The sequence below is a fragment of the Triticum aestivum genome, chromosome 2D (genome assembly GCF_018294505.1).
Source record: "Triticum aestivum cultivar Chinese Spring chromosome 2D, IWGSC CS RefSeq v2.1, whole genome shotgun sequence".
Lineage (NCBI taxonomy): Eukaryota > Viridiplantae > Streptophyta > Magnoliopsida > Poales > Poaceae > Triticum > Triticum aestivum.
The window spans coordinates 399,475,992-399,490,752 of record NC_057799.1 but is presented as its reverse complement, the minus strand read 5'-3'; positions in this window follow the sequence as shown (position 1 = coordinate 399,490,752).

Here is a 14,761-nt window from a genome sequence, read left to right as displayed (position 1 = left end):
AAATCAAGCAAAGTCGCCGGTGTGACATTTAAGTTCGCTATAGCAACAAGTTGAATAGATATCCCTGTTTTAACAGAGGCAAAAAAGGAAACAATTACTATCCAATAAAGGAGGATGAAACATGCGGCCACAAAAAGAAGCATCTACCTTATCTTGATGGAAAACAAAGTATAGGACAGTAGCATTTCTAAAACGGTTGCATTGATTCGTATTAACAGAGAAATTCTCTTAAAACAGTTCAGTAGTTAATTCTGAGAGTGGCATTGCTTAATTTTACCAGCGGCATTAGATTAAGAAAAAGCATAAACAGTTCCAGGGGAGAGTGGGCGCAACAACACCATGTGCTTCCATCTACTTATAAAGGGGGTGATGCAGAGTTTGTTGTAACAAAGCAACAAGCATCATGTCTGGGTTGGTACCATTTTTATTCACTACTTAATGGGAAAAGAGAGCAATACAATAGCTTCGGGTCAACATTTATTTAAAACAGTACCAATACAAGTAGCAGAACATCTCAAAGCACACTGCACAATCATGTGGATGAAGGCCTGTACTGACCTTTCATGAGACGACAAAGATAAAATAAGGATCTGCCAACACGAATAGGAAATCCAATCTCGTTTTATGCAGTTGCACCGAAAATCAAGCAAAGTCGCCGGTGTGACATTTAAGTTCGCTATAGCAACAAGTTGAATAGATATCCCTGTTTTAACAGAGGCAAAAAAGGAAAGAATTACTGGCCAATAAAGGAGGATGAAACATGCGGCCACAAAAAGAAGCATCCACCTTATCTTGATGGAAAACAAAGTATAGGACAGTAGCATTTCTAAAACGGTTGCATTGATTCGTATTAACAGAGAAATTCTCTTAAAACAGTTCAGTAGTTAATTCTTAGAGTGGCATTGCTTAATTTTACCAGCGGCATTAGATTAAGAAAAAGCATAAACAGTTCCAGGGGAGAGTGGGCGCAACAACACCATGTGCTTCCATCTACTTATAAAGGGGGTGATGCAGAGTTTGTTGTAACAAAGCAACAAGCATCATGTCTGGGTTGGTACCATTTTTTTTCACTACTTAATGGGAAAAGAGAGCAATACAATAGCTTCAGTTTAACATTTATTTAAAACAGTACCAATACAAGTAGCACAACATCTCAAAGCACACTGCACAATCATGTGGATGAAGGCCTGTACTGACCTTTCATGAGACGACAAAGATAAAATAAGGATCTGCCAACACGAATAGGAAATCCAATCTCGTTTTATGCAGTTGCACCAAAATCAAGCAAAGTCGCCGGTGTGACATTTAAGTTCGCTATAGCAACAAGTTGAATAGATATCCCTGTTTTAACATAGGCAAAAAATGAAACAATTACTGGCCAATAAAGGAGGATGAAACATGCGGCCACAAAAAGAAGCATCCACCTTATCTTGATGGAAAACAAAGTATAGGACAGTAGCATTTCTAAAACGGTTGCATTGATTCGTATTAACAGAGAAATTCTCTTAAAACAGTTCAGTAGTTAATTCTGAGAGTGGCATTGCTTAATTTTACCAGCGGCATTAGATTAAGAAAAAGCATAAACAGTTCCAGGGGAGAGTGGGCGCAACAACACCATGTGCTTCCATCTACTTATAAAGGGGGTGATGCAGAGTTTGTTGTAACAAAGCAACAAGCATCATGTCTGGGTTGGTACCATTTTTATTCACTACTTAATGGGAAAAGAGAGCAATACAATAGCTTCGGGTCAACATTTACTTAAAACAGTACCAATACAAGTAGCACAACATCTCAAAGCACACTGCACAATCATGTGGATGAAGGCCTGTACTGACCTTTCATGAGACGACAAAGATAAAATAAGGATCTGCCAACACGAATAGGAAATCCAATCTCGTTTTATGCAGTTGCACCGAAAATCAAGCAAAGTCGCCGGTGTGACATTTAAGTTCGCTATAGCAACAAGTTGAATAGATATCCCTGTTTTAACAGAGGCGAAAAAGGAAACAATTACTGGCCAATAAAGGAGGATGAAACATGCGGCCACAAAAAGAAGCATCCACCTTATCTTGATGGAAAACAAAGTATAGGACAGTAGCATTTCTAAAACGGTTGCATTGATTCGTATTAACAGAGAAATTCTCTTAAAACAGTTCAGTAGTTAATTCTTAGAGTGGCATTGCTTAATTTTACCAGCGGCATTAGATTAAGAAAAAGCATAAACAGTTCCAGGGGAGAGTGGGCGCAACAACACCATGTGCTTCCATCTACTTATAAAGGGGGTGATGCAGAGTTTGTTGTAACAAAGCAACAAGCATCATGTCTGGGTTGGTACCATTTTTATTCACTACTTAATGGGAAAAGAGAGCAATACAATATCTTCAGTTCAACATTTATTTAAAACAGTACCAATACAAGTAGCACAACATCTCAAAGCACACTGCACAATCATGTGGATGAAGGCCTGTACTGACCTTTCATGAGACGACAAAGATAAAATAAGGATCTGCCAACACGAATAGGAAATCCCATCTCGTTTTATGTAGTTGCACCGAAATCAAGCAAAGTCGCCGGTGTGACATTTAAGTTCGCTATAGCAACAAGTTGAATAGATATCCCTGTTTTAACATAGGCAAAAAATGAAACAATTACTGGCCAATAAAGGAGGATGAAACATGCGGCCACAAAAAGAAGCATCTACCTTATCTTGATGCAAAACAAAGTATAGGACAGTAGCATTTCTAAAACGGTTGCATTGATTCGTATTAACAGAGAAATTGTCTTAAAACAGTTCAGTAGTTAATTCTGAGAGTGGCATTGCTTAGTTTTACCAGCGGCATTAGATTAAGAAAAAGCATAAACAGTTCCAGGGGAGAGTGGGCGCAACAACAACATGTGCTTCCATCTACTTATAAAGGGGGTGATGCAGAGTTTGTTGTAACAAAGCAACAAGCATCATGTCTGGGTTGGTACCATTTTTGTTCACTACTTAATGGGAAAAGAGAGCAATACAATAGCTTCAGTTTAACATTTATTTAAAACAGTACCAATACAAGTAGCACAACATCTCAAAGCACACTGCACAATCATGTGGATGAAGGCCTGTACTGACCTTTCATGAGACGACAAAGATAAAATAAGGATCTGCCAACACGAATAGGAAATCCAATCACGTTTTATGCAGTTGCACTGAAATCAAGCAAAGTCGCCGGTGTGACATTTAAGTTCGCTATAGCAACAAGTTGAATAGATATTCCTGTTTTAACAGAGGCAAAAAAGGAAACAATTACTGGCCAATAAAGGAGGATGAAACATGCGGCCACAAAAAGAAGCATCTACCTTATCTTGATGGAAAACAAAGTATAGGACAGTAGCATTTCTAAAACGGTTGCATTGATTCGTATTAACAGAGCAATTCTCTTACAACAGTTCAGTAGTTAATTCTGAGAGTGGCATTGCTTAATTTTACCAGCGGCATTAGATTAAGAAAAAGCATAAACAGTTCCAGGGGAGAGTGGGCGCAACAACACCATGTGCTTCCATCTACTTATAAAGGGGGTGATGCAGAGTTTGTTGTAACAAAGCAACAAGCATCATGTCTGGGTTGGTACCATTTTTATTCACTACTTAATGGGAAAAGAGAGCAATACAATAGCTTCGGTTCAACATTTATTTAAAACAGTACCAATACAAGTAGCACAACATCTCAAAGCACACTGCACAATCATGTGGATGAAGGCCTGTACTGACCTTTCATGAGACGACAAAGATAAAATAAGGATCTGCCAACACGAATAGGAAATCCCATCTCGTTTTATGCAGTTGCACCGAAATCAAGCAAAGTCGCCGGTGTGACATTTAAGTTCGCTATAGCAACAAGTTGAATAGATATCCCTGTTTTAACAGAGGCAAAAAAGGAAACAATTACTGGCCAATAAAGGAGGATGAAACATGCGGCCACAAAAAGAAGCATCTACCTTATCTTGATGGAAAACAAAGTATAGGACAGTAGCATTTCTAAAACGGTTGCATTGATTCGTATTAACAGAGCAATTCTCTTAAAACAGTTCAGTAGTTAATTCTGAGAGTGGCGTTGCTTAATTTTACCAGCGGCATTAGATTAAGAAAAAGCATAAACAGTTCCAGGGGAGAGTGGGCGCAACAACACCATGTGCTTCCATCTACTTATAAAGGGGGTGATGCAGAGTTTGTTGTAACAAAGCAACAAGCATCATGTCTGGGTTGGTACCATTTTTATTCACTACTTAATGGGAAAAGACAGCAATACAATAGCTTCAGTTCAACATTTATTTAAAACAGTACCAATACAAGTAGCACAACATCTCAAAGCACACTGCACAATCATGTGGATGAAGGCCTGTACTGACCTTTCATGAGACGACAAAGATAAAATAAGGATCTGCCAACACGAATAGGAAATCCCATCTCGTTTTATGCAGTTGCACCGAAATCAAGCAAAGTCGCCGGTGTGACATTTAAGTTCGCTATAGCAACAAGTTGAATAGATATCCCTGTTTTAACATAGGCAAAAAATGAAACAATTACTGGCCAATAAAGGAGGATGAAACATGCGGCCACAAAAAGAAGCATCTACCTTATCTTGATGCAAAACAAAGTATAGGACAGTAGCATTTCTAAAACGGTTGCATTGATTCGTATTAACAGAGCAATTGTCTTAAAACAGTTCAGTAGTTAATTCTGAGAGTGGCATTGCTTAGTTTTACCAGCGGCATTAGATTAAGAAAAAGCATAAACAGTTCCAGGGGAGAGTGGGCGCAACAACACCATGTGCTTCCATCTACTTATAAAGGGGGTGATGCAGAGTTTGTTGTAACAAAGCAACAAGCATCATGTCTGGGTTGGTACCATTTTTTTTCACTACTTAATGGGAAAAGAGAGCAATACAATAGCTTCAGTTTAACATTTATTTAAAACAGTACCAATACAAGTAGCACAACATCTCAAAGCACACTGCACAATCATGTGGATGAAGGCCTGTACTGACCTTTCATGAGACGACAAAGATAAAATAAGGATCTGCCAACACGAATAGGAAATCCAATCTCGTTTTATGCAGTTGCACCAAAATCAAGCAAAGTCGCCGGTGTGACATTTAAGTTCGCTATAGCAACAAGTTGAATAGATATCCCTGTTTTAACAGAGGCAAAAAAGGAAACAATTACTGGCCAATAAAGGAGGATGAAACATGCGGCCACAAAAAGAAGCATCTACCTTATCTTGATGGAAAACAAAGTATAGGACAGTAGCATTTCTAAAACGGTTGCATTGATTCGTATTAACAGAGCAATTCTCTTAAAACAGTTCAGTAGTTAATTCTGAGAGTGGCATTGCTTAATTTTACCAGCGGCATTAGATTAAGAAAAAGCATAAACAGTTCCAGGGGAGAGTGGGCGCAACAACACCATGTGCTTCCATCTACTTATAAAGGGGGTGATGCAGAGTTTGTTGTAACAAAGCAACAAGCATCATGTCTGGGTTGGTACCATTTTTATTCACTACTTAATGGGAAAAGAGAGCAATACAATAGCTTCGGTTCAACATTTATTTAAAACAGTACCAATACAAGTAGCACAACATCTCAAAGCACACTGCACAATCATGTGGATGAAGGCCTGTACTGACCTTTCATGAGACGACAAAGATAAAATAAGGATCTGCCAACACGAATAGGAAATCCCATCTCGTTTTATGCAGTTGCACCGAAATCAAGCAAAGTCGCCGGTGTGACATTTAAGTTCGCTATAGCAACAAGTTGAATAGATATCCCTGTTTTAACAGAGGCAAAAAAGGAAGCAATTACTGGCCAATAAAGGAGGATGAAACATGCGGCCACAAAAAGAAGCATCTACCTTATCTTGATGGAAAACAAAGTATAGGACAGTAGCATTTCTAAAACGGTTGCATTGATTCGTATTAACAGAGCAATTCTCTTAAAACAGTTCAGTAGTTAATTCTGAGAGTGGCATTGCTTAATTTTACTAGCGGCATTAGATTAAGAAAAAGCATAAACAGTTCCAGGGGAGAGTGGGCGCAACAACACCATGTGCTTCCATCTACTTATAAAGGGGGTGATGCAGAGTTTGTTGTAACAAAGCAACAAGCATCATGTCTGGGTTGGTACCATTTTTATTCACTACTTAATGGGAAAAGAGAGCAATACAATAGCTTCAGTTCAACATTTATTTAAAACAGTACCAATACAAGTAGCACAACATCTCAAAGCACACTGCACAATCATGTGGATGAAGGCCTGTACTGACCTTCCATGAGACGACAAAGATAAAATAAGGATCTGCCAACACGAATAGGAAATCCCATCTCGTTTTATGCAGTTGCACCGAAATCAAGCAAAGTCGCCGGTGTGACATTTAAGTTCGCTATAGCAACAAGTTGAATAGATATCCCTGTTTTAACAGAGGCAAAAAAGGAAACAATTACTGTCCAATAAAGGAGGATGAAACATGCGGCCACAAAAAGAAGCATCTACCTTATCTTGATGGAAAACAAAGTATAGGACAGTAGCATTTCTAAAACGGTTGCATTGATTCGTATTAACAGAGCAATTCTCTTAAAACAGTTCAGTAGTTAATTCTGAGAGTGGCATTGCTTAATTTTACCAGCGGCATTAGATTAAGAAAAAGCATAAACAGTTCCAGGGGAGAGTGGGCGCAACAACACCATGTGCTTCCATCTACTTATAAAGGGGGTGATGCAGAGTTTGTTGTAACAAAGCAACAAGCATCATGTCTGGGTTGGTACCATTTTTATTCACTACTTAATGGGAAAAGAGAGCAATACAATAGCTTTGGTTCAACATTTATTTAAAACAGTACCAATACAAGTAGCACAACATCTCAAAGCACACTGCACAATCATGTGGATGAAGGCCTGTACTGACCTTTCATGAGACGACAAAGATAAAATAACGATCTGCCAGCACGAATAGGAAATCCAATCACGTTTTATGCAGTTGCACTGAAATCAAGCAAAGTCGCCGGTGTGACATTTAAGTTCGCTATAGCAACAAGTTGAATAGATATCCCTGTTTTAACAGAGGCAAAAAAGGAAACAATTACTGGCCAATAAAGGAGGATGAAACATGCGGCCACAAAAAGAAGCATCTACCTTATCTTGATGGAAAACAAAGTATAGGACAGTAGCATTTCTAAAACAGTTGCATTGATTCGTATTAACAGAGCAATTCTCTTAAAACAGTTCAGTAGTTAATTCTGAGAGTGGCATTGCTTAATTTTACCAGCGGCATTAGATTAAGAAAAAGCATAAACAGTTCCAGGGGAGAGTGGGCGCAACAACACCATGTGCTTCCATCTACTTATAAAGGGGGTGATGCAGAGTTTTTTGTAACAAAGCAACAAGCATCATGTCTGGGTTGGTACCATTTTTATTCACTACTTAATGGGAAAAGAGAGCAATACAATAGCTTAAGTTCAACATTTATTTAAAACAGTACCAATACAAGTAGCACAACATCTCAAAGCACACTGCACAATCATGTGGATGAAGGCCTGTACTGACCTTTCATGAGACGACAAAGATAAAATAAGGATCTGCCAACACGAATAGGAAATCCCATCTCGTTTTATGCAGTTGCACCGAAATCAAGCAAAGTCGCCGGTGTGACATTTAAGTTCGCTATAGCAACAAGTTGAATAGATATCCCTGTTTTAACAGAGGCAAAAAAGGAAACAATTACTGGCCAATAAAGGAGGATGAAACATGCGGCCACAAAAAGAAGCATCTACCTTATCTTGATGGAAAACAAAGTATAGGACAGTAGCATTTCTAAAACGGTTGCATTGATTTGTATTAACAGAGCAATTCTCTTACAACAGTTCAGTAGTTAATTCTGAGAGTGGCATTGCTTAATTTTACCAGCGGCATTAGATTAAGAAAAAGCATAAACAGTTCCAGGGGAGAGTGGGCGCAACAACACCATGTGCTTCCATCTACTTATAAAGGGGGTGATGCAGAGTTTGTTGTAACAAAGCAACAAGCATCATGTCTGGGTTGGTACCATTTTTATTCACTACTTAATGGGAAAAGAGAGCAATACAATAGCTTCGGTTCAACATTTATTTAAAACAGTACCAATACAAGTAGCACAACATCTCAAAGCACACTGCACAATCATGTGGATGAAGGCCTGTACTGACCTTTCATGAGACGACAAAGATAAAATAAGGATCTGCCAACACGAATAGGAAATCCCATCTCGTTTTATGCAGTTGCACCGAAATCAAGCAAAGTCGCCGGTGTGACATTTAAGTTCGCTATAGCAACAAGTTGAATAGATATCCCTGTTTTAACAGAGGCAAAAAAGGAAGCAATTACTGGCCAATAAAGGAGGATGAAACATGCGGCCACAAAAAGAAGCATCTACCTTATCTTGATGGAAAACAAAGTATAGGACAGTAGCATTTCTAAAATGGTTGCATTGATTTGTATTAACAGAGCAATTCTCTTACAACAGTTCAGTAGTTAATTCTGAGAGTGGCATTGCTTAATTTTACCAGCGGCATTAGATTAAGAAAAAGCATAAACAGTTCCAGGGGAGAGTGGGCGCAACAACACCATGTGCTTCCATCTACTTATAAAGGGGGTGATGCAGAGTTTGTTGTAACAAAGCAACAAGCATCATGTCTGGGTTGGTACCATTTTTATTCACTACTTAATGGGAAAAGAGAGCAATACAATAGCTTCGGTTCAACATTTATTTAAAACAGTACCAATACAAGTAGCACAACATCTCAAAGCACACTGCACAATCATGTGGATGAAGGCCTGTACTGACCTTTCATGAGACGACAAAGATAAAATAAGGATCTGCCAACACGAATAGGAAATCCCATCTCGTTTTATGCAGTTGCACCGAAATCAAGCAAAGTCGCCGGTGTGACATTTAAGTTCGCTATAGCAACAAGTTGAATAGATATCCCTGTTTTAACAGAGGCAAAAAAGGAAACAATTACTGGCCAATAAAGGAGGATGAAACATGCGGCCACAAAAAGAAGCATCTACCTTATCTTGATGGAAAACAAAGTATAGGACAGTAGCATTTCTAAAACGGTTGCATTGATTTGTATTAACAGAGCAATTCTCTTACAACAGTTCAGTAGTTAATTCTGAGAGTGGCATTGCTTAATTTTACCAGCGGCATTAGATTAAGAAAAAGCATAAACAGTTCCAGGGGAGAGTGGGCGCAACAACACCATGTGCTTCCATCTACTTATAAAGGGGGTGATGCAGAGTTTGTTGTAACAAAGCAACAAGCATCATGTCTGGGTTGGTACCATTTTTATTCACTACTTAATGGGAAAAGAGAGCAATACAATAGCTTCGGTTCAACATTTATTTAAAACAGTACCAATACAAGTAGCACAACATCTCAAAGCACACTGCACAATCATGTGGATGAAGGCCTGTACTGACCTTTCATGAGACGACAAAGATAAAATAAGGATCTGCCAACACGAATAGGAAATCCTATCTCGTTTTATGCAGTTGCACCGAAATCAAGCAAAGTCGCCGGTGTGACATTTAAGTTCGCTATAGCAACAAGTTGAATAGATATCCCTGTTTTAACAGAGGCAAAAAAGGAAGCAATTACTGGCCAATAAAGGAGGATGAAACATGCGGCCACAAAAAGAAGCATCTACCTTATCTTGATGGAAAACAAAGTATAGGACAGTAGCATTTCTAAAACGGTTGCATTGATTCGTATTAACAGAGCAATTCTCTTAAAACAGTTCAGTAGTTAATTCTGAGAGTGGCATTGCTTAATTTTACCAGCGGCATTAGATTAAGAAAAAGCATAAACAGTTCCAGGGGAGAGTGGGCGCAACAACACCATGTGCTTCCATCTACTTATAAAGGGGGTGATGCAGAGTTTGTTGTAACAAAGCAACAAGCATCATGTCTGGGTTGGTACCATTTTTATTCACTACTTAATGGGAAAAGAGAGCAATACAATAGCTTCGGTTCAACATTTATTTAAAACAGTACCAATACAAGTAGCACAACATCTCAAAGCACACTGCACAATCATGTGGATGAAGGCCTGTACTGACCTTCCATGAGACGACAAAGATAAAATAAGGATCTGCCAACACGAATAGGAAATCCCATCTCGTTTTATGCAGTTGCACCGAAATCAAGCAAAGTCGCCGGTGTGACATTTAAGTTCGCTATAGCAACAAGTTGAATAGATATCCCTGTTTTAACAGAGGCAAAAAAGGAAACAATTACTGTCCAATAAAGGAGGATGAAACATGCGGCCACAAAAAGAAGCATCTACCTTATCTTGATGGAAAACAAAGTATAGGACAGTAGCATTTCTAAAACGGTTGCATTGATTCGTATTAACAGAGCAATTCTCTTAAAACAGTTCAGTAGTTAATTCTGAGAGTGGCATTGCTTAATTTTACCAGCGGCATTAGATTAAGAAAAAGCATAAACAGTTCCAGGGGAGAGTGGGCGCAACAACACCATGTGCTTCCATCTACTTATAAAGGGGGTGATGCAGAGTTTTTTGTAACAAAGCAACAAGCATCATGTCTGGGTTGGTACCATTTTTATTCACTACTTAATGGGAAAAGAGAGCAATACAATAGCTTAAGTTCAACATTTATTTAAAACAGTACCAATACAAGTAGCACAACATTTCAAAGCACACTGCACAATCATGTGGATGAAGGCCTGTACTGACCTTTCATGAGACGACAAAGATAAAATAAGGATCTGCCAACACGAATAGGAAATCCCATCTCGTTTTATGCAGTTGCACCGAAATCAAGCAAAGTCGCCGGTGTGACATTTAAGTTCGCTATAGCAACAAGTTGAATAGATATCCCTGTTTTAACAGAGGCAAAAAAGGAAACAATTACTGGCCAATAAAGGAGGATGAAACATGCGGCCACAAAAAGAAGCATCTACCTTATCTTGATGGAAAACAAAGTATAGGACAGTAGCATTTCTAAAACGGTTGCATTGATTCGTATTAACAGAGCAATTCTCTTAAAACAGTTCAGTAGTTAATTCTGAGAGTGGCATTGCTTAATTTTACCAGCGGCATTAGATTAAGAAAAAGCATAAACAGTTCCAGGGGAGAGTGGGCGCAACAACACCATGTGCTTCCATCTACTTATAAAGGGGGTGATGCAGAGTTTGTTGTAACAAAGCAACAAGCATCATGTCTGGGTTGGTACCATTTTTTTTCACTACTTAATGGGAAAAGAGAGCAATACAATAGCTTCGGTTCAACATTTATTTAAAACAGTACCAATACAAGTAGCACAACATCTCAAAGCACACTGCACAATCATGTGGATGAAGGCCTGTACTGACCTTTCATGAGACGACAAAGATAAAATAAGGATCTGCCAACACGAGTAGGAAATCCCATCTCGTTTTATGCAGTTGCACCGAAATCAAGCAAAGTCGCCAGTGTGACATTTAAGTTCGCTATAGCAACAAGTTGAATAGATATCCCTGTTTTAACAGAGGCAAAAAAGGAAACAATTACTGGCCAATAAAGGAGGATGAAACATGCGGCCACAAAAAGAAGCATCTACCTTATCTTGATGGAAAACAAAGTATAGGACAGCAGCATTTCTAAAACGGTTGCATTGATTCGTATTAACAGAGCAATTCTCTTAAAACAGTTCAGTAGTTAATTCTGAGAGTGGCATTGCTTAATTTTACCAGCGGCATTAGATTAAGAAAAAGCATAAACAGTTCCAGGGGAGAGTGGGCGCAACAACACCATGTGCTTCCATCTACTTATAAAGTGGGTGATGCAGAGTTTGTTGTAACAAAGCAACAAGCATCATGTTTGGGTTGGTACCATTTTTATTCACTACTTAATGGGAAAAGAGAGCAATACAATAGCTTCGGTTCAACATTTATTTAAAACAGTACCAATACAAGTAGCACAACATCTCAAAGCACACTGCACAATCATGTGGATGAAGGCCTGTACTGACCTTTCATGAGACGACAAAGATAAAATAAGGATCTCCCAACACGAATAGGAAATCCAATCTCGTTTTATGAAGTTGCACCGAAATCAAGCAAAGTCGCCGGTGTGACATTTAAGTTCGCTATAGCAACAAGTTGAATAGATATCCCTGTTTTCACAGAGGCAAAAAAGGAAACAATTACTGGCCAATAAAGGAGGATGAAACATGCGGCCACAAAAAGAAGCATCTACCTATCTTGATGGAAAACAAAGTATAGGACAGTAGCATTTCTAAAACGGTTGCATTGATTCGTATTAACAGAGAAATTCTCTTAAAACAGTTCAGTAGTTAATTCTGAGAGTGGCATTGCTTAATTTTACCAGCGGCATTAGATTAAGAAAAAGCATAAACAGTTCCAGGGGAGAGTGGGCGCAACAACACCATGTGCTTCCATCTACTTATAAAGGGGGTGATGCAGAGTTTGTTGTAACAAAGCAACAAGCATCATGTCTGGGTTGGTACCATTTTTGTTCACTACTTAATGGGAAAAGAGAGCAATACAATAGCTTCAGTTCAACATTTATTTAAAACAGTACCAATACAAGTAGCACAACATCTCAAAGCACACTGCACAATCATGTGGATGAAGGCCTGTACTGACCTTTCATGAGACGACAAAGATAAAATAAGGATCTGCCAACACGAATAGGAAATCCAATCTCGTTTTATGCAGTTGCACCGAAATCAAGCAAAGTCGCCGGTGTGACATTTAAGTTCGCTATAGCAACAAGTTGAATAGATATCCCTGTTTTAACAGAGGCAAAAAAGGAAATTATTACTGGCCAATAAAGGAGGATGAAACATGCGGCCACAAAAAGAAGCATCTACCTTATCTTGATGGAAAACAAAGTATAGGACAGTAGCATTTCTAAAACGGTTGCATTGATTCGTATTAACAGAGCAATCCTCTTAAAACGGTTCAGTAGTTAATTCTGAGAGTGGCATTGCTTAATTTTACCAGCGGCATTAGATTAAGAAAAAGCATAAACAGTTCCAGGGGAGAGTTGGCGCAACAACACCATGTGCTTCCATCTACTTATAAAGGGGGTGATGCAGAGTTTGTTGTAACAAAGCAACAAGCATCATGTCTGGGTTGGTACCATTTTTATTCACTACTTAATGGGAAAAGAGAGCAATACAATAGCTTCGGTTCAACATTTATTTAAAACAGTACCAATACAAGTAGCACAACATCTCAAAGCACACTGCACAATCATGTGGATGAAGGCCTGTACTGACCTTTCATGAGACGACAAAGATAAAATAAGGATCTTCCAACACGAATAGGAAATCCAATCTCGTTTTATGCAGTTGCACCGAAATCAAGCAAAGTCGCCGGTGTGACATTTAAGTTCGCTATAGCAACAAGTTGAATAGATATCCCTGTTTTAACAGAGGCAAAAAAGGAAACAATTACTGGCCAATAAAGGAGGATGAAACATGCGGCCACAAAAAGAAGCATCTACCTTATCTTGATGGAAAACAAAGTATAGGACAGTAGCATTTCTAAAACGGTTGCATTGATTCGTATTAACAGAGAAATTCTCTTAAAACGGTTCAGTAGTTAATTCTGAGAGTGGCATTGCTTAATTTTACCAGCGGCATTAGATTAAGAAAAAGCATAAACAGTTCCAGGGGAGAGTGGGCGCAACAACACCATGTGCTTCCATCTACTTATAAAGGGGGTGATGCAGAGTTTGTTGTAACTAAGCAACAAGCATCATGTCTGGGTTGGTACCATTTTTGTTCACTACTTAATGGGAAAAGAGAGCAATACAATAGCTTCAGTTCAACATTTATTTAAAACAGTACCAATACAAGTAGCACAACATCTCAAAGCACACTGCACAATCATGTGGATGAAGGCCTGTACTGACCTTTCATGAGACGACAAAGATAAAATAAGGATCTGCCAACACGAATAGGAAATCCAATCTCGTTTTATGCAGTTGCACCGAAATCAAGCAAAGTCGCCGGTGTGACATTTAAGTTCGCTATAGCGACAAGTTGAATAGATATCCCTGTTTTAACAGAGGCAAAAAACGAAACAATTACTGGCCAATAAAGGAGGATGAAACATGCGGCCACAAAAAGAAGCATCTACCTTATCTTGATGGAAAACAAAGTATAGGACAGTAGCATTTCTAAAACGGTTGCATTGATTCGTATTAATAGAGCAATTCTCTTAAAACGGTTCAGTAGTTAATTCTGAGAGTGGCATTGCTTAATTTTACCAGCGGCATTAGATTAAGAAAAAGCATAAACAGTTCCAGGGGAGAGTGGGCGCAACAACACCATGTGCTTCCATCTACTTATAAAGGGGGTGATGCAGAGTTTGTTGTAACAAAGCAACAAGCATCATGTCTGGGTTGGTACCATTTTTATTCACTACTTAATGGGAAAAGAGAGCAATACAATAGCTTCGGTTCAACATTTATTTAAAACAGTACCAATACAAGTAGCACAACATCTCAAAGCACACTGCACAATCATGTGGATGAAGGCCTGTACTGACCTTTCATGAGACGACAAAGATAAAATAAGGATCTGCCAACACGAATAGGAAATCCAATCTCGTTTTATGAAGTTGCACCGAAATCAAGCAAAGTCGCCGGTGTGACATTTAAGTTCGCTATAGCAACAAGTTGAATAGATATCCCTGTTTTAATAGAGGCAAAAAA